The sequence below is a fragment of the Dipteris shenzhenensis genome, chromosome 30 (assembly GCF_047967505.1).
Source record: "Dipteris shenzhenensis isolate YYH24624 ecotype China chromosome 30, Dip_SZ_1.0, whole genome shotgun sequence".
Lineage (NCBI taxonomy): Eukaryota > Viridiplantae > Streptophyta > Polypodiopsida > Gleicheniales > Dipteridaceae > Dipteris > Dipteris shenzhenensis.
The window spans coordinates 49,128,174-49,152,235 of record NC_141625.1 but is presented as its reverse complement, the minus strand read 5'-3'; the positions used below and the strand labels follow the sequence as shown (position 1 = coordinate 49,152,235).

Below are 24,062 nucleotides of genomic sequence, written 5' to 3'. Positions count from 1 at the left end.
TTTTGCAGCTTCTTGCGTCTTGGAATTGTAAAAAACTATGCAAGATGTCACTAATAACAAGTACATGTCTTGGGATAAAGAGAACCATTTTGGAGAATCAGTAATGTGTAAACAAACAACACTTGCATATGCTTTAAGTAATATTTCAAATGATGTCACTACTCATGACATAGAGGATATTGCAAATGTTTTAGATGATGTTACTATGCATGATATGTAGCGAATATTATGTGAAGGACATTGAATAAACAATGTTCTCAAGTAAAATCACTACCAAGCACTTATAAATCAATATGGAAATCTATACATGGAGATGGAACATTTTCTTTTCAAAGGAAGTCACCACACAACAAAATCCTTATATTGGTCACTACTTCAATAGGAAATCCCAAGGCATAAATGTTTATTTATGATGATTCCACTGATAGCATAGAATTGCAACTATCTTTATAATGGCAGAGCTTACTGGCACCCAAAACACACGAGTATGCCTATCAATGTGGCATTAGGCATCGGTGGCCAAAAAAGAAAAGATGATACTACTTAAATAGAAGAAGATTAGTTTATCCATATTAAAGTCTAAGACACTTAATGAGGGGCCTATAAAGCTACATGATTATATTCTATTGTGTACGTAAGAAGTAAAGGGATATAATGATTTTTGGCTTGCCATGGGTAGGCCTTAATGAAGGTTAGACGATGGAGATGGGAAAAATAGGTTATTTTTTAATTTGTGTTTCTTGTCTTATGTGAAATGTTTCATTGGTCACTTGTCTTGTCCATGTTATCTATGTGTTTATGGTCAGCCATCAAATTTGAAGCCTCTAATGCTATGCCATGTGGCCTTGTCTAAGTGTGGAAAAAAACCAAATGAGTTTGTTTATGAGTGTCATCCCACCTTCTGTTTGTTCATGGGAGTGGAGGATGTTTTGATGGCACTGCAAAATTCCTTTGCAAGAGAAGTTCATTTCGCGGTGCTACAGGCCTCTTGTCTAGATGTAGAATTGTTGTGTGAAGATTTGGGTTTTAATGCTTAGGATTTCGTATGCATCATGCATGCCATCGTCACAGAGTATCCTCCCCTACTAGTTGGTCTCGTGGTGGTTTGCTATAAAACAACGGGATGTGTAGATGGACGATTGGGTTCTGATTTGTATTTATGTGTTGTTGTGAGTATTGATATGGGTGAGCCTGAGATAGTTGGTGACTCTATTGCCGATCATGAAATATTTAGAGATTCGATGCCTGGAAGAGAAGCTTCTCTAAAGACAATGGACACAGAGAACACATTCCAAAGGGGTCGTTATTTGTCACTCTTCTTCTAAATTCCTTGTTCTCTTCATTTGATACATTTGCCATTCTTTTTGTTGGACGTGTAAGTTTCGGTGATTCGCAATTTCTTTGTTCGACCTCTAATTTCGTGTGTTACTGCTGTGGTATTGGTTTATTTAGAACTTGTGAATTTGGGCCTTTTGTTTGGGATTCTTCAGAAATGATGAAGCACGTTGCTATCAAGCGATTGATGGAGACGAATCATGATGGCATGTCAGTTGTGAAAAGTTGTTTTTCCCTTAGGATTTAATGCTTTTGATTTAATAAGTGGCTTGCATGCAGAGTATGGCTTACTTTCTTTACATGTGTGGAGCTAGAGCCAGAGAACATTTACAAAGGGAAGGTGCCTCCATCTGTTGTGAGTTCTCCTTTGCTATTGTCTCTACTAGTAGGCCTTCTAAACAATCCAATATGTTGAAGACTTTTGCCATTAAGAAAGACCCCAACCGCTCACTATGCAAAGCGTTTCAAGCAGTACTTTGAGAGGCATATGCGCAAGGTAGGAGTGGTTCCATTTTTCTTTCATATTCGTAAGTTGTAGTGTGGTTGATTCGGATTTTTGTGCTTGTGCAAGGATTTTCTATGGTAACGATAGGCTATCTCGTAGACAGTTTGTTCTTTCATTCAAGGAGATGAACTAGAGGTGGAAAAGTAGTTTCCTGGCAAAGCCGTGTGGGCAAACGTTGTAGTCCTAGTTCTGTTGCCTCTCCATGCAAAGGCCGTTAGTGTTTTAGATATTGTTTTGCGTGATTGCATGCTTCATAACGTATTACTCCCAAACTAAAAGTGTCCCGACCTTGTTCTAATAAATTTCATTTTCTTTTTACAAGTCATTTGAAGACTTGTGAAAAGTTTTATGAGTTGCCCAAGGACTCTTTTTGCTGTTTGTTGAAATGTTATTGTAAGCAAAGCATTAGCAGTGAGCAACAACCTAGACTTGCAAACTGATTCGTGGTTTCTTCAACTTTGTTTTGTTTGTTTCTCAGAAGTAGCCACTCTATTTGTTGAGTATTTTTGGATGTAAAGTGAGTGTGATGCTTCAATTATGATGGTTTCGGAGTGATGCATAGGCCAGATTTTTGAGGTGAAACAAGATTCATTGTTTAAGAGTTTGAAAGTGTTAGGACAGTGCAACAAGTGAGTGACAATTTGGAGCAAGATTAGCAGGACACACCTCAATTTAGCGATTCTCACTCACTAAGAAAAAAGCAGGACATTGCATGTTTTGGGTTGTCGCTATTTCATTGCCTCAGTTAATCACATTGGATTTCAACTTCTTATTCTAACAATTCCAATTTCGCAAAACTCATCACCGCCTTGTTTAGTCATTCAGTTATTGTTAATGTTTTTTTTTCATGGTAGTGATAGGAATAAATATTCAGATTTGGTTGTTGTGGATTCCATGGAATGTGGGTTTAGAATTTTGCCTTCTTCACTTAATAATGGATGTTCCTATGATATTTGAGGTTTGTGTATAGTATTGTTTTATTTGATGCTATGTGAAAATTTGAATAACAAATTACATTATGATAAAATGTTTGTGTCGACTTCATATTTGAGGAAAGACTTTATAATCCATTATAATGTTTTGCATTTAGACAATAAAATCTTTGTAACCTTGTAGAGTAAGTATACTCTTGCAATTGCCAATGAAAACAAGATTTATGTAATTTTACAACGTAAATAAGTTGCAAGAAAAATTATAAACAATAATCCCAAGTAGCCAACACATTATAAGAACACCCAATGAGATCCACATTGCAAGTTAATAAGCCATATGTGAGGACAAGCTCTCTTTGAAGAATGTACTTGACGCAGTGTTGATTCTACTCATTGTTGCAATGAGCAAGGCATCATCACTGCAAAGGCAAGCATGCAATGAGTTAGAGCAACCTCTAGATGCGAATGAGGCAATTTCAAGCAGAGGCCATTATATAGAAATAAATCCCAAAGCACTTGCGCTTGCTTGAGCAAAATTCATAGGGGGTGGGAATACATTGCCTTTGCTTTGCATTAGATTAATCACCGATGCCATCACACATAGATTTGCTTTTGAGGGAAAGCTCCTTGTCGAGTATGGCACCTTAAAGGATAAGAAAGCTACGTATGTGACAAGGTTGTGTGCTGATTTTACTGATTGGCATAATTGTTAGATCATCATGCTGATTGTCCGCCACACATGTATTCAACAGTACAAAGACATGCTATTGCCCAAATTAGCATGTACCAGCTCTAGAGGTACCTTTGCTCGATTTTTTGTCTCATATGGAAATGGATTCCTTTCTTTCTTGCTCATCAAACAAGCTTCACCTAGCTCCCACTTATGTGAGTGTAGGAAAATGTGCAACCATCCCTTTCTTTTAGCACAACAAATCTGATGTGGCCAAATCGCTCATGCCAAAGCCTTCCTATCTCCAAATCTGAAGTGATTGAAAGTGTAGTGAAGATCTAATCAATTATTGCAACAATAGAAAGTAGATTTCTTTTTATATATGGAAAAAAAAAACAATAGATAGCTTCCTAGATTCGCCTATTGGCTGCCACAAGTGAGATGGTACTAATAACTTAAACTACACATTTTGCATCATTCCCAATCATGACAATTATGGGTTCTTGTAGAGGCTAAAGAGAACTATACCATTCTTTCATACCTATTATGTGTTGAGGGGGGGTTGTTCTATAAAGACCTCAATGCATGGAGTTTAGATGAAACCACAAGCCTAAATAAAACAAGCAATATTGTTTCTCAAATCCTCACCATATTGTTGATCCTCAATGTACATTGCCATTAAATCATCAGCAAAAAGCTAGGAGATTATTCGCTCCCCAGATGGAAGAAGAACACACCACAACTAATAGTTATCTCTAGCTTGATTAAAAGCATGGACTAAAAGGATTGAGCACATTGCAAACAAAAGGGGTGCAATCAAGCACCCCTGATGGACTACCCCACCATTAAGACATTCAACAACATATACAATGCCAAACAAAGTGTGAAACTTTTTATATGAAAGTACTACCAAATCCCAACAAGTCCAATACCTATAGGATAAAATTCCATCTCATAAGGCCATAGGCTTTGACCAAACATACAATTTTGCAGCTGAGGCCAAAACATAGTTAAGAGAACCATTAACATTGAGTATATTCTTAAAAATGTCCCAATTTTTAACAAAGCCACACTACTCTTTGTCAACCACTTGCATGCAAACATCCCGAAACACAAGGCCTTCGGCAATAATTTTATATGAATTGTCCAACATTGTAATGGGCTGCCAATCATTTGGAGAAAGCCTATATTGACGTTAAGAAAAAAGCTAATCAAGCCAATGTTGACATCCATGTAGAGAAACCCTTTGTCAATAGCAACATACCACCATCACTAGATAGTGCACTACCTATGACATCCCAAAAACGGACATAAAATTCAACTGGCAATCCGTTAGAGCTTGGAGCTTTATCCTTTTTCATTAATGAGGAAAATCCCTTAAGCCCCTCATGATCAAATACCAAACAATCTAAAAACCCAAATTCAAAACAAGTCTCATATGAAATTTTCATCCCAATAACAATAAGAAGGATGGCACCTATCATGATCATACTTTGTAAAGTTCTAGGTCCCTCCCCCAAAATCCACTTATCCTAAGTCAAGAGTGGCTTAAGGGAAAGCCAACATGCTATATGTGCTAGAGCATCATTTGGGGTGAAAAGAGAGAACATTAAAGTTAAACCATCATAGGAAATATTCACATCTAAGTACCAACCTTCCTAATGTTGAAAGGCCTTTGCAAAAAGGGTAGACTTAACTAACACTACAGTCCTTCCACACCCTTTGGATGAGCAGTTCTTGAAGGTAACAAAGCAATCCTACAACTAGAAATGCTTTTCTTCTTCACACTTAGGTTCATGGAGCAAACATCAGACTGAGATTTCGCATGGACTAAGACACATCCTCATTGCTACGCCAACTCACAACAACCTTGTAGGTTTCAAGAAAGGATCACAACCAAGCACGAAAGACCACCACCCAATTGTGACATTAAATTGTTCGTTTGACAAAACCTTGTACGCATCCCTAAGGAAATGAAAGCGATTTTCTTACCTTGGCCCATGTAGTGGGCCAAATTGTTTATGTTGTTTATACATTGAGCGAGAAGATAGCAATGTGTTACTCTAGTTACTTTCAAGGAGAACCCTTTTATCCAAAGGCTTATCCTCAAATATCTGTTTTTTGTGATATACTTCAAGGAGATGATCATCCATAACTTTGTTAGGCCTTGTATCATGCCGATTTTCATCTTCCACTTGAAACCACCATCTTAGGCTCTTCAGAAGAGACTAGCTAGGCCTCCTTCAACACTCATCCAAGGCAAATCTTTCACCTTCCAAACATTGTACTTTGCTTGTGTCTTTGCTAAGTTAACCCTCACAAGCAAAATGTATAAAGGACTCGTCAAACTTTCTTTGATCTTCCCTTATGGTGTCAAACCATCTCCATGCACCTTTAATCTCATTGGAAGGTGGAGTGTCAACCTTCGACAATTCCAAATCATTAGAGGTGACTTGATCAAGCTTGGATTGTTACATGTTCCCAAGGGGTGGCATAAATTGTTCAAATTTCTCCACCACAAAGGCCAACGTATCATCCTTTGAAAAACCAAAAGCGTATCGGTCTCCCTTTTCAAGCACTTTCATGCGAGATGAGAAGTATGCTTATAGATAAAGCAAGAGTTGGGAAAAGCCCCAAATATTGGGATTGCCACATCATCTTGGGTGACAACCTCCACAAAATTTGGAGTATCTTGTCCTCTATCTCACAATAGCCACACTCTTATAAAATTTGAAAGAGACCTCCAACTACTTGCAAACCCCCACTTTACTAACCCAACCCAAAATACCAACACCACCCTAAGACCCTTTGCAAGGCCAAAAATCAATGCGATACTTTCAACATCAACAAACACCAAAATCACGCATCTTTTATGAATATGTAATAACTACCAAGTGAATAAATACAAAAATGAGTGTAAACAAAGTCGTATGCAAAACATTCCTAACTACATCATTAATGTAACACCTAACCCTAGTTCCCACTAACCCAATCAACTTGACCAACTACTCACAAACCCCCACTTTTACTAACCCAACCCAAAATAGCAACACCACCCTAAGACCCTTTGCAAGGCCAAAAATCAATGCGATACTTTCAACATCTACAAACACCAAAATCACGCATCTTCTATGAATATGTAATAACTACTAAGTGAATAAATACAAAAGTGTGTGTACATAGAGTCGTATGCAATGAAGCTATGGAGAGTACCTTCTTTCAACTTCTTTTCTTTCGCTCTATACTATTGCGGCTTTGTAAAATATCCTCAAAGCTTGTTATGCTCTATACCCATAATTATACACAAAATGAGCGCTTTCATTTCATTTTTTGACCAATGCATTGAGGGTCATACTATATTCATTGAGACCTTAGAAATAAATAAGTACTGACACTTAGCTTTTAACCCACGTCAAAATTGAGCTTCAACAGACTAGCTTGCTTGAGGAGACATTCTTTGGATTTCTCTTTGAAACTTGCCTCACCCACAAGACCATAAAATGTAATTACCTAAATGCTGTAAACTCATGACCAGACTTCGCTCGTCTTTTTAAAAATCATGGGCATTAATGCAGAGACAAATGCTAATCCCTTATATACTAGCATTACTTAATCAATGATAGCAGTTCTTTGTTTAGCACAGCAATTGTGTTTTAGTAAGGGCTAATGATGAGTAGGCCTTAAGAGCTAGCAGAGAGTTCACCTACTTTTCCATCTGCCGATCAAAATTAGCAATGACCTTCCTAATTATTTCTAAGAAGAAAATTTTGCACTCTTTGATAGTTGCCCCTGTTTCCTATTAAAATGCTTCACTTCACAGTGTCTCTCCTTATGGGACTTTGGATTCCACAAGGTTTCGTTTCGAGTATACGAGTTCTTGATTCCCGCAGTCCAAGAATTTTGCCTCTTGACATCAATTTTCTCAATCCCTCGAGAATCAACCCACAGTTTGCTTCGAGGTTTGCCCTTCCAAACAAAGAGATGATGGCACACATGGAAATCATTCTCCCTACCTCCAATACTTCCAAAAGCTGTATGAAGGCTGATCAACAAGTAGTCCAAACTCTTTTTAGGCTCCAACCAAACTCGCCCTCTTAGATCACAACTCAGTGCAGCTTCACTATCATGACAGTCCTTCCTAACAAAGGCTATTTCAGCACGTCTGCGGTTTGCAGGCTTAGAAAAGATGTTGAGGCTAGCAGTCTTACAGGAGATACAGCGTAAGGCCTATCTGAGTCAGAGCTTTCAAGATTACGATATCGTCCCCCCTCGGAGGTAACCCTACGGCTTACTTTTTGCGTTATTATAATAAAGAAGTAAATCTGCCAAAGGAAGAATACAAACCAATGTAGGAGCACAGGGAATCACACAGCCACAAAGACCTCGTGATGGAAATCCCATGCTCCCTCTATCTGGGACAACTGATTGAGATGCAGTCACAAGGCGACATCTCTGCCCAGTCGCCCAGCCGCTCACAAGCAAAGAATACAAGAGCGAGAGTTCCAGTCCACTGCCTAAACAAACAAGACGCCATAAAATGATCCACAGACAAGATGAGGAGAAAGAGTGTCAGATCGAGTTGCGTGGCTCATCTGCACAAGGCATATGCCACCGCCGAGTTTAAATTAGCATATCAGATCATCATCCACTCCGTCTCTGTGAAGAACCCAAACACACAAACGATGAGAAAATGCCTTCCTGATCTCTCGCAGGGCTTACAAGCATTTAGGAAATCCGAGCTAGGGCTTATCAACATTTAGGGCTTAGGTTTATTTAGGGGTTGTCAACCCAAGAAAATTCAACACACGTGCTCTACAACGTAAGTAGACGTTTAAAGTTTTTCAACAAGACATTCAGCAGGCCTGCCTTTGTGATGAGGAAGAGTCGACATCATGCTCCGCACACACATTTATGGGATTGTTGTGTATACCAATGAGTGATCTGACCAGTAGATGTAGTTTGTACCATGAATGTCATGTGGGCGCTGACCCTAATTTGGTCGAGCATTGAGCCATGAATTGTTGTACTTGAGAGATGAGCTAATGGCATGTTATGTTCTCTCATGAACTGTTGTAGTGTGCTGAGGCTGTGGCTGGGTTTATTGTAGCAAATGTTGAAGTCGCCAACAATGTTCACGCTGAGCAGCAGGCGGTGCAAACCCCGCAAAAGTACATTGACATTGGCTTTTCGTGATTCGTAGATGTTGATGATTTTGACGTTATTGAAACGAACGTTATTGGAAGTGGTTAGCAAGCACTCAATGCCACATTCGTTGTATTCAATGATTGAAGCGAGAATTTGTTGTCATTGAGGGAACTGAAATCCAATTGTTGAGCGTGCCAAGCAACTGCGCTTCATAGATGTGTAAGCTCTTGGAGGACAGAGTGGTCAACCTTGATGTGTGATTGCTACAAAGGTTGCAAGATATATAGGTTTGATGGGTCACGCACATGTGAGAGCACTGTGTAGACAAGACCGTGGGTTTTTATACATGAGGGGTTAAACGTGAGGGAGTCCATTGAAAGCCCTTGCACACGATGAATTGTTTTTACAACGGCTAGTTGTATTGGGAATTGGTCTGCAAATGGTGTTGAGGTGGTTTTTCCCGATTTGAAATTCACGTACGATTTGCAAGATTGGGGTCCATGTCGCAAGAATTTCTTGCATGTAGAGGAAGAAGTTGGTTGCGCATGCACGTTTTCCTATGCTTGGGTTTGCAAACTCAACCCAAACTACTTAGGGTCTTTTGTCCATCGATGCGCCTTTGAAGATACCATCAGCTCCATTCATAAGGCTATCTGAAATGTCATAGATTTCTACAATCATGCCTAGTTTTAACTGTAGTTCTTTGTGCAACCCGCATGTGAATTTGGCATTTGTTGGAAATCTTATTGTTTTGCTACGCGGCTTATGCCTAACATCTTTTGCTTATATGTAATGAGCATCTGTTGTCAATTTTTGGAAGACGGCATGGTTATGTTTGTCCTTCGTTGCATTTGTGTAGAAGAGATGGGGCACCTCTTCTTTAAGAGGTGGCGATAATACAAGTTGTTAATTGTGTCAATGTCTTGCAATGTCTGTATGGCCGTGCGCAAGCGATTTAGTTGGGCAAGAAATGCATTGTTTTGTTTGTGCATGGGCATGTCAAGCTCGTAGCACATGACATTGTCTTTCTAGAAAGAAGGTGACATTGCCAAGGTTGACATTTGGAGGAAAATATCCAGTTGTCCTTTGTAGGACTTGCTTGGCACAGATTCCCACACAGAAGGATTTCCACTCCTTCGAGGGTAGCATATGATTGTGTTTAATTTCCCGCATACGCATGTCCGTTGCTATCAATGTGTTTTGCCCTATTAGGAAAACCTTGTCAAACACAATTAGTTGGACGTCCTTATACAACTGAGAAAGCATTTGCAGCTTATCAGCCAGCAAGGCTTTACCTTCTAGTTCCGTGCGAAGGTCGAACTCATTATGTAAAGCTTTTTGGTTGTTGAGTGTGTCTTGCGAGGGTGACAATGGTGTTGCAAAGGAGTTGCAAAGTTTGCGTGGTCATGGGATAAAACGTCTTCAATGATTTTCATCTTGTTGGTGTCAGTCGTTTGTTGTTCATGGTAGTAGAAGTCTACCATGTGGCAAAATTGTCATTTGTGTTAGGCTCCTCGTTTCTGAATGGTAAATACAATAGGCACAGCTCTCTGTAGTGGTTTTTAGTGTCCTTATTCTTGCTGTAACTATTGAAGCGAACAATCTTTGGTCATTTTTGTTTCTTGGTCGTGCGTACACCCATGTTGTCTATACTAGCGTATTCTGCTCAGCTCCTCATACTGAATGGCAAATACAATAGGCACAGCTCTCTGTGGTGGTTTTTAGGGTCCTTGATCTTGCTATAGCAATTGAAGCAAACAATGTTTGGTCATTTTTGTTTCTTGGTTGTGCGTACACCCACGTTGTACATACTAGCGTATTTTGCTAAACATAGCTCATTCATCTCATTTGCTTTGCATTTGTACTTGCCAATTATGTCGATGAATGGTTCCAAATTATCAAGTTGGTATCGTTGTTAAAGGAGCATGGTGCACTCCTCGGGCAAGCTTGTGTTTATGTAGCAAAATTCCCTCGCCGTGCTTATCAATGGCAAAGACAAAGTGAAGTACGTTGCTTGTTGTGAACTAATGTGTTGAGTGTTTAGGATGGCATTTCCAATTTTACGAATACGCTCATTTGCTGGTGCGCTCGATTGCAAGCACTGGTGTAAAGCTTGTTTGACGGCTTCTGTGGTGCCATGGCCAACCTTTGTCATGTACAAAGTGCAGTAAGATGCGGCTGTGTGGGGGTTCATGATGAACTGGTCATTGGCATTTGCATCCTATAACCTAGAAATAGTGACATTGAAATTGTTAGTGTAGATATCCTTTGCATGCCTTTGCAAGAAAACGGTTGGTTGGGCAATGGTAGAGCGCAACATTGCGTTGTACTCTTCCTCTGTTAATAAAAGCGCATCCAAGAACTCGTCGAAGTTAAGGTCCTCAACGCAATTTTCTTCCATGAATGCATTGATTCTTTTGTAGGTTGTTTTGAGTGCGCTTGAGCACGCTTTTCTTCTGGTGGAGTTAAAAATTTTGTTGCTCTCGTGGGAAATGGAAGCGACACAAACTTCCTCTTTTCTTTTCGTGCATATTTTCTTGTGGTTGTGCGAGGATTTCTTGTTTCCTACGGGGAGCTTTGAAATGTCCACGCATATGTGTTTGTTGATGAAAGCCAAAATTCATACACAGGAGCATCTTCAACCCAAAGCAGTCCATGGTCGTGCTAGCTTCCTATGTTTTGGAATTTAGTCACAAACGGGCATACTTAGTTCCACTGAGATGGGTTCCTCATGGTGTTTGGGGGCACCATTGGGCCTTGAATTGACCTTGCGACAACGTTTTGGCTGGTTCAAGAGTTGCATAGAGAGCTAACTCAAGTCGTAGCATGGCCTATGTGTTTGGGGTGGAATGCAAGGATTCTGGTGGTCAAATATACTTGGCTGCCACAACGACGTATGTGTCCCTAGATTGGCATTTCAAAAGATCACATTGGTTGGAGATGTAAAGATTCTTTAGGGCCTTCTTTGGGTTGAAGAAGAAGGTAGGCAGCATAAGCATTACATACCATGGGATCGTTTGAAACTCCCTTAGCAGCTAGGAGGTCTGGACATTGCATTGGAATGTGGCTTTGATTGGAAAATGTCTCCCTTAGCTTTTTTGTGTAGATGTGCCTTGGGTAGAACTGGGACGTTGATTTGTGGAAAATTGCAACAGTCTTTGAGTTTGTTTGTGGAGAGGTCTCCGATGGTATGCAAGATTATTTTCAGATTTCCTTATTCAGGTAAAGGGTTGTTCTTTGGTCTTTGGCCTTGTGAGCGCCTGGAAAGTGGTGTTAAGTATTTGTGCTTGGAAAGGTTCTGGTGGACTCAAGGGGGGAAAGGTTGTGGTGGACTTGGGGGTTGCCAGTTTGGTTGAGTCAATCTGTGGAGTAAAGTTATTTTGTTTGGGCGATGCCCTTGGCTTTGGACAATATTCAGTGTGCTCATAGTATGTCCACAAAGGGTTTGAAATGCTAAGAGTAGATCTGGGATGGTCATAAGGGTTCTTGGAAACCCATAGGGGATATTAGCTGTGATTGGTCCCTTAGAGTTAGGGAGGCAACTTGCTTAGCTTGTATGATTTGAAAGCTCCCACATCAATGGTCCCCAAAGACTTGTCTCTCTGAAAGTATGTGGGTTAGCCAATGGTTTATTGGCGAGACTAAGCTTACCAAGATCTCAACAAGGCGTATCTATAGACAAATAATGGAACAAGTCCAAATATCTTGTGATCTAAATAACTGTTAAGGTCTAAGGAGGTTTTTAGGTTGGTGGAGGAGGACATTCAGGGAGCTTTGGCAAAGCTCTAGGGTGGGGAAGATTGCATTTTTCCTCTAGAAAATTATGCATAAGTGGTTGCCTATTAGTTCCAAGTTGACAAATAAGGTTTAGATTTCTCCCCTTTGTTTATTTTGTGAGAAGTCAATGAATATTATTCGACAGCTGTTTTGGAGTCGCCCAGTTGTCAGAGATATATGGTTTAATGCTGAAAAGGAGGTGCGATTATCTAGTTTGAATGTCTAGCTTCTCTGTTAGATCTAATTGGAGGCTTACCTTGCTAGGTGATGCCGTGGGTTGGCATTCTACTTTGCATGGGTGTTGGCCTTACATCTTGCTATGGCATTTGGTTGACTAGAAATCAATTGATCTTTAGGGATGGCCCGATTGTTGAAAACTTGATCTTCAACTCGATGAAGGTTTGTTTGTCGGAGTTGGTGAGCAAATTTGATTTGTTGGTGGGAAGTGCTCTAAGGGATACCAATTTGTATAGTCCCTCCTCCGGTTTTGAGTGTTTATCTTTTGCTTTCTAGCTAGGCCTAGGGCTACATGCGCATGTATTCGCCCCTTTTTGTATTACATTTTTTACGGTTTTGTCCCCCCTTTTAATAAAATTTGGCACGTTTATTTTTATATAAAAAAGAATATACTTAGTTGAGTGAGGAGACACACTTCCATATGCATTTACAAATGGTTTATCAAATTCAATTAATTTTAAAAAGTCACAAAGATAGTTAAACGTTCCTAAAGACATAGATCATACCATTGGTATACAAAGCTATTCAGTAAGCAAAGGTGACACAAAGTGGATTTCATCATTACGTAGGCATCCTTAACACTAGTCTTTTCTAATAATAACTTTTGTAAAAATCATGATCAATTTTGTGATTATACTATGTACCCTTCATTTTAGTAAGTACTACTCTAGATAAAAGGAGTATATTGAAAGAGCGCATTGGTAGTCATTGAAAAATAGCATGGGTAAGGATTGATGTGGAGCTAAAGAGTTGTAAGACTAACGGAGTGGGTAGATTATATTGTTTACAGGAATTTTGGTTTCATGCATATGATTAATAATCAACTATGTTTCAATATTATATCACATGGGACAAGTTGAAATCTACATTCTTGAAAAGGTTCCATGGTGAATTTAGCAAGGGATATGTATTATTGAAGTTGAATGACCTCAACCAAAACAAAGTCAAATTAGTGTATAACTTTGCAACTTGAATGAGGTTGTTGACCAATCAGCTTGATAATGTGCAGGACAAAATGATAGTGCTATCCTATATGATAAGTGGTCTCACTCAAGGAACAGAGCTATAAAACATGGAGGTTATGTACCCAATGATAAGTGGTCTCATTCAAGGAGAGGAGCTATGAAACCTTGATATTACATACCTAATGAGGATGTATGATGAATTGCTTAGTTGATTGATTCAAGATCAAGAAGGGGAACATGAAACCTAGAGAAAAAAGCGGGTGCTGAACAGAGAAGTGGATAGTGATCAAGACAAAGAAAAAAAGTAATAAAAAGAGACATTCGAGATTGAGAAGGAGCAAAAGAAGCTTCTAAAAGAGATGGGTATTAGAGGCTACCTACTAGAAAAGGGAGAGGCTTGGTGCTACAAGTTCAACACTAATGGTCACGTGATGAATGAGTGTTGGTTGAGTAGGTATTGCACCATTTTCAACTATCCAAGCTACACAATTGTACATTGTTGGTTCAACAAACACAAACAAACAATAGACATCCACCACGTGGAGCGAGATACAAGAAGATCCTATTAAGGGGAAGGAATGAAGAGCAACAACATGGTGTGATACTTTTGCAAAAAAAGAAGGAATGAAGAGCAACAAGACGGTGTGATACTTCAGCAAAAAAGGTGGCCACTAGAAGAGAAAATGCTAATTGTAGAAGAAGCAAATTGAAATGCCTCAAAAGGCATGCGATCAAGATGACCACATACGACAAGTAGGCATGGTAGACAGAGGAGGATATGTCGGCATTCACAAGATCATAAGGAGAAGCCTAAACAAACTTGAAGAAGCTCAGAGACCAAGCCTTTTTTTAGAAATAATAGAATAAAATGGAAAGGAGATAAGCCATGACCTCAATCAAAAGGAACCCCTCGTCAAAGTAGTTGAGTCAACGGGTTGACAACCATTGAATGATCAATTGATAGGAAGGAATGAACAAATTAAGGAGGACAACAAACTTGGGAGAAAGGATGAAGCCACAGGTCCAATGAAGTTGAAGCAGATTTAACTCAACTTGGGAGAAGTTTCAAGGAACTAAATGTGATGATCTCCTTTAGTCAATTGATGGAACTCCCTCCTCATTGTGAAAAATTCTTCCAATTCCATTCATGGGTGAATGATTGGTAGAGACACCTCATGACAAGGATAGAGCTGACAAATATAGTAATTTGGGGTGAATGGGTACCCATGATCAACATAAAATTCTAGAATCATATGTGAAGTGAGTGCTCATCATTGGAGGCTCAAGGATGAACATGATCTCTTATTCGGATGGTGGATCAAAGGTTAGTAATGCCCATAGGCATGCTCAAAGATATTTGCATAAGGATCAATAGAGCCTATGCATCATCACATTCATTGTGGTCAAGATGGAAAGAGGAGGAGGATACCTGATGCTATTAGGATGACCATGCTTGAAGGGTGCCTCGGTTCTCCATGATTAGGGAGCAGAGATCAAAGTTCCAAATATGGGAAGGACGTGTGGATATTATTGGGAAAAAGAAAAATTCAAAAAAATTGCAAGTCCCAAATTCTAGAGGTGGGAGTGTCCACTCCTTGGACATTGAGGAGAAGCTACTCACCAGGTCAACATTGTGCCCATCTTGCAAAATGATCGATGCATTGTGGGTAGCAATCAAAAGGATGATGGAAGACAAAGAGCTACACATGGTTTTTCCAAAAGGCTTCACTAAAGGTGAAGAAGGACAACGGGAAGTCTAATGATAGCCACCAAACAAAATCACCAATTCAACAGCAAGCCAACAAAGAAATCATCATGTGCCATAAGTCCATGTCTCTTTATCTTGGGGAAGATATCTTAACAAGTATAAATTCTTTAATAAACACAGCAAAGTCCTTTTCAACATTCATTGATAAAATGTCAGGTGCATGAGCCACTTTCCATTTACCTCCATACTTGCCCAAGAATGCATTTTTAAAGGTAATAAAATACTAAAAATTAATTTTGATTTGTCTCTCCTACAAAAGCAGTCCAGCTAACTCCTAAAATGAGAATTTATTACCCTCCTGAGGGAGATATTGAGTGAATTGACAAAGGGGAAACATGATAAGGACAAAGATTTTGGAGTAATTCTAAATAAATAGTCATGTGACATGACTTCATCTATGTCCAAAAGATGATCTTTGATATCTTTTATCTTTGTAGGATGATTTTTCATGGATTCAACATCCTACATCCTCAAAGTGTTAGGTTGATCTTCAAGGAAAGAACCCTAATGAGAAATAAGAGAGTGTGCTCACTACTAATACAAACAAATGGATGGGTCACAACCAATTCATTCAACAACTAGTTCATTCAACAACCAACTAAAAAGTACAAAGTACTCGGTTATATAAAAAACTAGGTTAAAGTACAAAGTACTAGGTTATATTAAAACCCCCAAATTGAGCATAACTAGGCTAACCTAGCTATAGCTAGCCTACATAACGACACCATTATTAATAATCCTACAGTAGCAAATCCAAATAGGCTACCATTTCTTCTTCATGTACTACCTGCAGAGGGCCTTTTTTTGTTACTGGTAGCTCCACTACCCTATACTAGGTCCACTTGATGCTATTGTGTAGCCCTTTCATGTAGCCACATATGATAGATTGCATGCTATCCATGGCAACCTTACATTCAAGCTCTGATCTGCCCCCATGAAAGCCGCCCTCTTTGTCCATATGGACCTTCCCTTGGCTAACCTAGTAGTGCTTTATTGTCTATTACATGTGGACTCACTCTACTTTCAATGATTATAAAGGGTGCTTCTCTTTCTACTACTAAAGTTTCCACTAGACATTCATTAGTGCAAGAAGTGAAGCAATCAAGGTTTCCAAATTCATTCAAGGTACCACCTAGGCTTGAACCACTATGAACCACTTGTTGCACATCTTTGCTTGCATTTGATCATAGGATGTGTTTCTTCATTTATTGAGTGCAACCCTTCCTTAACCTTTCTTATAATCTAGCCTCTGTGGAGTTTGTGCAAGTAATGGCAGTGGAGCAAAGGTAGAGCTAAAGGTGAGCTAAAGGTAGAAGAAAGATCTTTATTTAGGCCTCCATATTTAGAGACATTAGGCACTAAATTTTGAAAGTAGAGGCATAGGAAGTTGAAAAAGAGAGATACAAACTATTGAGGCATCGTGGGCTGAATATGGATGCTCTATTCTATATGATATGAGGTCAAATATGAGAAGATGCCTATCATTAATATCCATGTAGCATATTGTGTGGACACTATGTTTTCTTACATCCATTAATTAATCAAATGACTCTCACATGTGACAACATTTACAACCATATCAAGAGGACATCAAAGGTAGTAGAGGATGTGAGGGTCTTAGAATGTAGTTGAAGTTGTCATGGACAATGCAAGAAAATGTTAGCACATGAGTGCAATATTAGAGAGTGACTATCCATACATTTTTTGGACTCTTAATGCTACATATGATTTAGAAATTATAATATAGGACATAGATCTCCTTAGCATGAGACTGGTGACCTTTATTACAAGGAAACTATAGACCTTGCAATTTTCAATAGCATAGCACCCATGAGAATCTAAAGGCCTCAAAGACCCACTTTGCCCACCTTTTGATTGTCTTGTCATGCTGGATAAAGGTGAATCCTATCTTACAATGCATAGAAGTTAGTAAGGTGTGGCTAAGATGGGATAAGGCCAACAAACCAAGGGCAACTTTACCTTTTCATAAGGCCAACAAACCAAGACAATCAAAATGCTTGATAAACCATTAGAGGACGTTTGAGGTTTCAAAATGGTCCCAAGTTGGTGCTTTTTAATATTTATAAATTAGGTACGGATTTGATGTTGATAAATAGGAGTGCTCCTTTCTATGGGCCAATACCATGGTGAGGTGTGGCACATAGGCATTCATGAGGAAATTTCCCATTGGCTCCTCCTCTTACAATGATGTCACCCAACCCATATTTCCCCCTTTACCCATGCTTAACCCTCCCCAATCCACCTATCTACTCCACCCACTTACACTCAAGCCACCCAACCCATCTTTCCCCCTTTACCCATGCTTAACTCTCCCCAATCCACTAATTGCCCCACCTTCTTACACTAAGGCCACCCACTCCACCTACCTACCATTGTGAGCAAGATTGGGCCGATAGTTCCTTTGTCCATTTTTTGGTTTGGACGTATAGTAGCCTGCAACACCTCCTACTCCTACTCAGCTACCCCCTCTTCCTCCATGTATGCCCTTTGGCTCCACCCCCCTCCTCTTTCTGTATCCCTCTCTTGTTTCTACTGTTTCACCCTTATAACCCACCCTCTCACTCACTATGTGTCCCCTTCAGGTATTGAGGATTTATTCATACTATTTTGGACTCTCTCCTCCTATATTGTAGCTTAATTCTATTGTTTGCTCCCCCTTAGCTATACTACTCCATTGACACCTCAAAATCTTCATCCATCGGTTATTTACTAATTCATTGTTTTGCGAGCATGATGAGGAACATCTCCACATGATTGTGTAATGTCCTAGCTAGTTGTACGTTCCACAACACCAAAACTACATTTGGTGAGTGGATTTTTTGTACCTACAACTGGAATGATTGGCTAATCATGATGGGATGTTTTGCATGAGTGAAGGCTACATCTTGAAATTTAATCTTGAGAAGAAAGGGTGGCTTGCAATAGTGCAACATGTCTACATGTCAAAGAACATGTGTTTGCCTTCATCAATCAACCAAGCTACGATAATACCACATTGTAATCTTCTACTCTATACACTCTTTACAATGTGAGGTACTAAGGCCATGTGCAATGTATTTGATGCATAGCCCCTCATGATCTTTTTATCAACCATTGTGTAGCTTGAGGGTTTCATGTTTAATATCACCAATGATGAAGAGTGAGTATGAGCTAGAGGGTGGGATGACTATGGGTGGTCTGGTGTTCGTTGGTTGGGGATGTAATAAAGGGTGTGTGCATAAATGTGTTAGATAATTAGCTTTGTGAGAGGAGATGTGGACCTCCAATCAAGAAACATCATTGAAAATCCTTGGAGTTATTGCTAAAGTGAATGTTCAGTAATTATTCCTCATTTAGATGGATGAAGTCCCTCTTCTTTTGACGAACCATAGGAGGATACTCTCTGTCTCTATATGAATGTGATGCTTAGTCTCAAATTTACAATACAACTCCTTACACTCATCATTGTACCCTATATTATAAGGGACTAATCAAATGCGTGGTAGGTGGGTGAATTTGGTGGTATGCAAAAAGGACTAGAAGGAAACATCATGGAGGGAGAAGGTGATAAGGGTGGATCTATCCACTAGTAGGGGGATATCATTGAGATCAGCAAAGCATAATAGATAGGCATGCAACATAGATGTGTGCTACTTTGCAATCAAAGTGACTCTCATGATAAGTGGTGTATGTGAGGTGGTAGGAGTGGGATGGATTAATTAAGAAATAAATTGGTATGGCTAGCTCTAAGTGGGGGCAGTGAGATGGAGAAGTCTATGATATGAGAAGAAAAGGTGAGGGACCCCATGAGGTAATCAACTACATTGGACCCTCCTCCATGTGGGAAACAAGTCCACCCACTAGAAGAAGGCCATCTCTCTAGACCATTGTAGATAATTAGATCATGCATTCGACCCATGTCCATGAAGACAATTGTGCCCAGATGAGGTGATTGAGGATCATTAGTACATGAAAACTTAGTACATGAAAACTTGAGAGATACTTGACTCATCTAAATCAATGTCAGGCAATAGAAACGAGCCGTGATGGAAAGAAATGATTGGTACATGGTGATCTATGGCCCGTACATTTAAGTCTCCAAGAAGGAGAATTCCCCTACAACTCAAGAAATCCAAGATATAGGGCAGCATACAAGGATCCCTCCTACTCCTTTTGGGCAACATGCAAGGATCCCTCCTACTGCTTTTGGATCATGAAGGTATCCTATGTAGATGTGTTGCTGATTTCAATCCAAAGGAATTTAGCTGGATGTGGGTTGCACCACTCCATAATGATCAATCCTAGTGACAAATGATCAACATAGAACTCCGACACTGCTTGATCCCCCATGTAGAATACAATGTCTCATCCTATGTATGACTTCAAAAAGTTCATTGGCTTTGACCATAAGGTCCATTACAATTCAAAATGGTACAAGTAAGAATCTTAGTCTTGTGATTATCATAGATGCTGCCCCCCTAGACAAGGGTATCACTACCCACTTCCCCTCCCTATAGTCAACATATCACTACTATAGAAGTACTCATCCCGCTATGCGGAGCATAAGAAGTTGTGTGAGCGATGTTGTTTGATCATAGTTTCATCTCTACGGCTTTGAGAAGCCACTATCAATGGGGAGGGAGACCTCCCAGGAACCACGTGATATTGTCGGGTTAGCAGCCTTCCTCTCCACAAAGGTCAAGATGCTGATTGCATCCTTGTTAAGGGGGAATCCTACCCTCTGGATAAATGGGCAAATCTAGGCCCAAGGTCCTACCAACCTCGAAGACAACCAATTACAGGAGGAGGGTTGGAACCTACCTAAGGTCCCCATCAATAAGTTAAAGAGAGAAGGAAAAGAGAGGAAGAGAGAGAAGAAAAAAGAAAGAAGTAAAGAGAGGAAAAGAGAGAAAGCATATGATTATGCATATGCATGAGCATATGCTCATGCATAAGCATATAAACACATAAGCTCATGCATAAGCATATAAGCACATAAGCTCATGCATAAGCATATAAGCATAAGCATATGCAAATGCACGAGGAAAAGAGAGAAGGGAGGCTTAAAGGAAAGAGAGGAAAGGAGAGAAGGAAAAGAGAGAAGAAAAGAGAGAAGTAAAGAGAGGAAAAGAGAGAAAGCATCCCTTTAATCATACTACAGGGTGTAGGACTACTAATAATTTCAACAAGCATGTTTAGCCTGCACTAATCTCCAACGAGTACCTCAATATTAGTTGATATCTTTATAAAATATCTCTTAATTAAAAACAATATTTACATAGATAATTTATTTGAGTTAGATAATTTAGATTTTAAAAATATATGCTTCTTTGTAGCCAACATGTTGCTCTCAAAGATCGAGAATTCCATTTAATATATCCTTTTCATAATGTGGCATTTCATGACATATAATAACCGTGCTGTACAAGGGGATTGACCAATCCAGAAAACATACGAAGTTATTTCAAAATTATTATTTTTCAAAAAAAGTTTTTAATTGATTTAAATCATCGATCTAATTGAGCAACTCATTCCTCTTTATCCAAAGTTCACAATCTGTGAGAGCCGACTTGAATGCTGGATAAAATGTTGTCTGGACAACCACCAAAGAAGTTCCACTACATGGCAATCCGGCATCCATAAATGATGGTGCTTGTGAGGAGACCAAACAAACCAAGAACGTGCCACACTCCCTGAAGCCTCTTCTTAGGATCTCTTGTGTAATATCTATAGAGGAAAGCAAACGTTACGAGACACATATAAGTATTACAGTCAAGAGCGCATGGCAAAGGCGTTGTAATACAGGAGGTCCTGAGTTGAAGAAGTGCTGACCTTAAGGAATAGAATACTCGTCCTGACACCCAAACCATGCCGAAACTGCAAAACAATGAAGGTCTAGAGGATGAACAATAAACCCAACATGTTGATAGAAACATTATAATAAGCCCGTTGTGTTGATAGAAGTTCATTACAAAGTATGTGTAAATCTATCCACCCAATCGAGTGCTCATAAATCCTTAATTGTTGAGCATATTTTGTTACCATTTTGTCCAATTTGTTTACATATAAGACCAACCAAAAGGGAGGGAGTGGGTAGCATTGTCTCACTCCAATATCAATCAAGAAAGCTTTTAAGAAAAACCTCTTTTCATTCTTATGTTGCATTGTACACAACAACCATATGGTTTCAATGATTTTCAGGAGTAATTCCTCCATTATTCTTTAGACCTCGAGGTTGGGAGCAATATCAAAAGCCTTCTACTCAATAGGGCAACAATAGAGGTCTTCCCTCTTTAGTAGAGGAAGCCATGCCAAGTCACCATGGTATTGTGTGCAGTTGAACATTGTAAACCATGACGCTTCCATCTCTAACTTATGTGTTAGAGGATATTTGACTCAACCTCCACCATCAATGTACAAGAATGATATTTGAATACCATGGGCGAATCCATTAATGACGGGTTTGAAAGGGAGATGGTCCCCTTTCTTCACCAATTAGGAGGGTTTGTTGACATGTCTTTCCTCCAATTTCAAATGGTTGAGCCTCCCCATTAGTGGAGACCTTAAGCTAAATATTAGCATCATGTTTATGTCCTTAACATGAAAGGCCCTTTCGAGTCAAAAATCATAGATGTAGCAACATTTAAGAAAGAGGGAGATGGTATAGTTATGGAAAATTGCAATGTAAGAACCAACGGGCAAATAAGAGGGTCCAAAGATGTTGGAGACTAGTTGGAGATAATGCATTACTCATGATGTCTAGATGCCAATGTATGGGGGAGATGTTGACTCATGATGGCTCGATGCCATGACCAATGATGACTAGATGCCAATGAATACTATGGGACAAATCTTATGTAGATGGACAAGCTATGATAAACAACAATGGTGAAGCACTCTTAACTAGGATGTGTGGGAGTAGATGGATGGTTATAGTCAATGAGACTAACCAATGGGAAGGGACAAGGCAACACACATGCCACCGCACTTACATTAGTCGAATCTTGTGAACTATTCGCTAATCTCAAATATTAGATTCTACATGTTAAGAAACTTTATACTTGATAAATATCTAGAATCAAAATATGGACCATAGATAGCAAGCATTATTTGGGGCTTGGGCCATTGAATTCAAGAGCATCAAATACTTTTGACACGTAGAGGAGGTCCTAGATTACAACCCAATAATTGATAGGTTGCCTCATGTATCGCATAGGTAGACACCCAATTATACGTGCATGACAAAAGCATTACTGTACAACAAAAATGAGTGTGCTTCAAAACCCAACAAGAAGCCTTTAAGGGATGTCTTTCCATGCAATAAATGGTTCAATGAGGAACATAGGGCAACAAGGCAAAAAGTAATAGCCACCATGAACTCCATCTAGCTTGAATTTGTGAGACAACATATGAGGACACTCACACAAAGGAAAACATGGATTATGAGCTGGAATTGAGTATCAAGAAATATAGATAGCTAATCGACAAATTGGATGGTTTTTTGAAAGAAACACAAAGACAAACACACATAGGACTTTATCCTAGAGTAGATGTTTGCATATACAAAGGAAATATATGATTATGGGGAGATGGGATGCAAACAAATGCTTTAAATCATTGTAAATTCTAGCTATTTACTAGAAAGGGTATCATCCAAAGTTTGGTCAACTGTAAGGTTGGAAAAATACAATAATTTTCACATTAAAAATGCTTAAATGGGAAAGAGGCTATAGTTTTCGGGATCCATGATATGGCTAATTTAGTCATGCATGATGTCAATTTGGTCATGCTTGAGGAATTGGTCAAGTAAACCCAAAAAATAGGATTATGCCATTACACAAACCCAAAAAATAGGATTATGCCATTACACAAAGGGAGGGATAAAAACACTTTCAGACCAACCCTTCATTCAAGAGTTTATATATAAGTATGTATGAGTACAATGACCCATCTACAATGGGCTATGGACCTTTCCCATCAACAATCAAGGATGGGATCCTACAAGGAATCATATTTTAAGTATTTTGATAAATCTCAACATAAATATCTCTTTAAATATAACAAGTGTTTGTTGATTCTTTTGACATGTATAAGTGAATGTGTCATGTGAATGTTTGTGTTTACATGTGTGTACATGTGTATATATATTCTAAGGGGGGGTGTGCACACACACACACACATAAACAAAAGAATATATACTAAATGTATGTATGTATGTATGACATGTATGGTGATAGAGAGAGAGAGAGAGAGAGAGAGAGAGAGAGAGAGAGAGAGAGTATGTGTGTGAGTTTATACATTTAAATGTTGGAGAAATTTGGTAACCCAAGTACTGGCTATGAGGACCAAGAAAAACAAAGCAATATTCCATGGGCACTCCTAAGGGAGAACAACCATATTGCCATACTTGGTGAAAGTGGAGTGCTTAGATCAAAGAGCCCAAGAGGGTTGCATGTTTGCAGTTGGACATGTACGAAACAATAGCTAAGGATGAAATGTGCCCTATATTGAGGTTGCAAATGCATTGTGTGGACCTAAAGGCTCCTTCGAATCTGTATGAGAGCAATTTTTTTCATAGATTCCTCTTTGAAGATTGAACTCATAGATCTGAGTGATGCCTTTGCTTCCACTAATCAACCTCTTCTCCTTTACCCTTGATCTAAAAGTTCCTATATCAATTCTACTCAAATGACCTCTACTCCTGTACTTTAAAAATGTACAAACTGGT

General features: G+C 39.2%; 1 long non-coding RNA gene across 1 annotated transcript; it reads right to left on the bottom strand.

Annotated features, from left to right (window-relative positions):
* Positions 1 to 20,767: 20,767 nt before the first annotated feature.
* LOC147882259 (uncharacterized) lies at positions 20,768 to 21,220 on the bottom strand. The gene is made up of 2 exons (XR_015543923.1): positions 21,167 to 21,220; positions 20,768 to 21,061 (listed from the first exon to the last, which is right to left on the bottom strand). It is a non-coding gene; the product is annotated as an uncharacterized LOC147882259 (long non-coding RNA).
* Between the last annotated feature and the right edge of the window lie 2,842 nt (positions 21,221 to 24,062).